At 43.3% G+C, this 3,193-nt stretch overlaps 1 pseudogene; it reads left to right on the top strand.

Annotated features, from left to right (window-relative positions):
* The first annotated feature begins 841 nt into the window (after positions 1-841).
* On the top strand, positions 842-2,513 carry LOC109395961 (elongation factor 1-alpha 1 pseudogene; annotated as a pseudogene).
* The last annotated feature ends 680 nt before the right edge of the window (positions 2,514-3,193 follow it).

Below are 3,193 nucleotides of genomic sequence, written 5' to 3'. Positions count from 1 at the left end.
TTGGTTAAGAGCATGAGCTCTGAGCAACAGGGTCGCCGGTTCAATTCCCATATGGGCCAGTGAGCTGTGCCGAGCTGAGCTGCCCACTGAGCTGCCAACAGGTGGCAGGATGGCTCAGTTGGTGAGAGCACGTGCTCCTAACAACAAGGTTTCCGGTTCGACTCCCACATGGGATGGTGGACTACGCCCATCCACAACTAAGATTGAACACGGCACCTTGAGCTGAGTGGCCGTGAGCTGCTGACAGGAGGCCAGATGGCAACTGGACTTGGAGCTGAGTTAGCTGCGCCCTCTACAACTAAGATTGAAGGACAACAACTTGGCTGTCCCCCTCCCCAATTCCCCAACACTGTTTCCCTTCCCCAATTCCTCAGTAAAAAAAATCTTTAAAAAAAGACAAAACATAAAAACATTTTGAATTGGGTTGTAGGAAAAGTCATGAGGTATTTTTGCAATGAAAAAACTTAGAAAATATACATCATGACTTTTCTGATAACCCAATAGCTTTTTCACAACCAATTTGCCACCAGAACACAGGTGTAGTGAAAACCACAGCTAAATCTAATGCAAAATGGGAAAAAAGAGATACACATCAACATTGTTGTCTTTGGACACGTAGATTCTGGCAAGTCTACAACTACTGATCATCTGATCTACAAATGTGGTGGTATCAACAAAAGAACCATCAAAAAATTTGAGTAGGAGGCTGCTGAGATGAGAAAGAGCTCCTTCAAGTATGCCTGAGTCTTGCATAAACTGAAAGCTGAACGTGAGCATGGGATCACCATTGATATCTCCCTGTGGAAATTCGAGAACAGCAAGTATTATGTAACCATCATTGATGCCCCAGGACAGAGACTTTATCAAAAACATGATTATATGGGCCAGCTGATTGGCTTGTTGGTTAAGAGATGGCTTGGGAGCATGAGCTCTGAGCAGCAGGGCCGCTGGTTCGGATCCCACATGGGCCAGTGATGCTGCCGCCCTCTACAACTAAGATGGTGAACAACAGCTTGACCTGGAGCTGGGCTGCTGTGAGTCGCCGGCGACAGTGTAGGCTGCAGTGGAGCTGCAGTGGGCTGCCGTGAGTTGCCGTGAGCAGCCGTCCAATGGCTGGTGACCAATCTGCCTCAGCCAGGAAGAGCTCAATAATCATAATACCAACATGAGACAGTTAAGTGACGTCCTCCACAACTAGACTGAAGAACAAAAGAACAGCAACTTGTCTGTTCCCCTTCCCCGATTCCCCAACGCTGTTCCTTCCCCAAATTCCCCAATAAAATCTTAAAAAAAAAAAACCCCACACGTGATTACAGGCACATCTCCGGCTGACTGTGTTGTCCTGATTGTTGCTGCTGCTTTTGGTGAATTTGAAGCAGGCTATCTATCTCCAAGAATGGGCAGACCCATGAGGATGCCCTTCTGGCTTACACACTGGGTGTAAAACAACTAATTGTTGGTGTTAACAAAATGGATTCCACCAAGCTGCCTTACAGCCAGAAGAGATACGAGGAAATTGTTAAGGAAGTCAACACCTACATTAAGAAAAGTGATTACAACCCTGACACAGTAGCATTTGTGCCAATTTCTGGTTGGAATGGTGACAATACGCTGGAGCCAAGTGTTAACATGTCTTGGTTCAAGAAATGGAAAGTCACCCATAAAGATGGCAGAGCCAGTGGAACCATGCTGCTTGATGCTCTGGATTGCATCCTGCCACCAACTTGTCCTACTGACAAACCTTTGCATCTGCCCCTCTAGGATGTCTACAAAATTGGTAGTATTAGTACTGTGCCTGTGGGCCGAGTGGAGACTGGTGTTTTCAAACCCGGCATGGTGTCACCTTTGCTCCAGGCAATGTTACAACTGGAGTAAGGTTTGTTGAAATGCACTATGAAGCTTTGAGTGAAGCTCTTTCTGGGGAAAATGTGGGCTTCAATGTCAAGAATGTGTCTGTCAAAGATGTTCGTTGTGGCAATGTGGCTAGTGACAGCAAAAATGACCCACCCATGGAGGCAGTTGACTTCACTGCCCAGGTTATTATCCTGAACCATCCAGGCCAAATCAGTGCTGGATATGCACCTGTGTTTGATTGTCACACAGCTCACAGTGCCTGCAAATTTGCAGAGCTGAAGGAGAAAATTGATCGTCGTTCAGGGAAAAAGCAGGAAGATGGCCCCAAGTTTTTGAAATCTGGTGATGCTGCCATCATTGACATGGTTCCTGGCAAGCCCATGTGTGTTGAGAGCTTCTCTGACTACCCTTCTCTGGGCCATTTTGCTGTTTGTGACATGAGACAGACAGTTGCTGTGAATGTCATCAAAGCAGTGGACAAGAAGGCAGCTGGAGCTGACAAGGTCACCAAGTCTGCTCAGAAAGCTCAGAAAATCATCCCCAATATCTGCCACCCCAGTCTTAATCAGTGTTGGAAGAATAGTCTCAGAACTGTTTGTCTCAAATGGCCATTTAAGTGTAATAGTAAAAGACTGGTTAATGACTACAATGCATTGTAAAACCTTCAGAAAAAAGGAGATTGTTTTGTGGACCTTGTTTTTTTTTGGTATGACAGGTTTTAAATTATTAATTTTTAAAATCACTACTTTTTAATGCTAGCAAATTGACTAAAAATCTGTCACAGAATTTTGAGACCCATTAAAACAAAGCTTAATGAGAAAAAAAAGACATATTGTAATTAAGATGGCAAAATGTAAAGGGAAAGAGACAATTTTGAAGGCAGCAAGAGTAAAAAGCTAGATACATTCAAAGGAAACCCCATAAGGTTATCAGCTAATTTATCAGCAGCAACTACAGGCCAGAGGGAGTGGCAGGGCATCGTTAAAGTGCTGAAAAAAGAAACCTACAACCTAGAATAATTTACCCAGCAAGGTTATCATTCAGAATTAAAAGAGAGATAAAGAGCTTCCTGGACAAGCAAAAACTGAAAGATTTCATCACCATTAAACCAGTTTCACAAAAAGGTTAAAGGGCTATCTTTAAGCAAAAGAGAAAAGGCCATAACTATAAATAAGAAATGTGAGAAAGGAAAAAATCTCACAGGTACAGCCAAATATTTAATAAGTACAGCAAATCAGACATTTAAAAAGCTACTACAAAGTTCAAAAGACAAAAGTACCAAACTCAACTTAAATGACAATAAGTAGTTAGGAGATACACAACACAAAAAGGTCTAAAA

Source organism: Hipposideros armiger, unplaced genomic scaffold (genome assembly GCF_001890085.2).
Source record: "Hipposideros armiger isolate ML-2016 unplaced genomic scaffold, ASM189008v1 scaffold_497, whole genome shotgun sequence".
Classification (NCBI taxonomy): domain Eukaryota; kingdom Metazoa; phylum Chordata; class Mammalia; order Chiroptera; family Hipposideridae; genus Hipposideros; species Hipposideros armiger.
The sequence above is the reverse complement of the archived record's forward strand: the minus strand, read 5'-3'. Positions and strand labels throughout refer to the sequence as shown.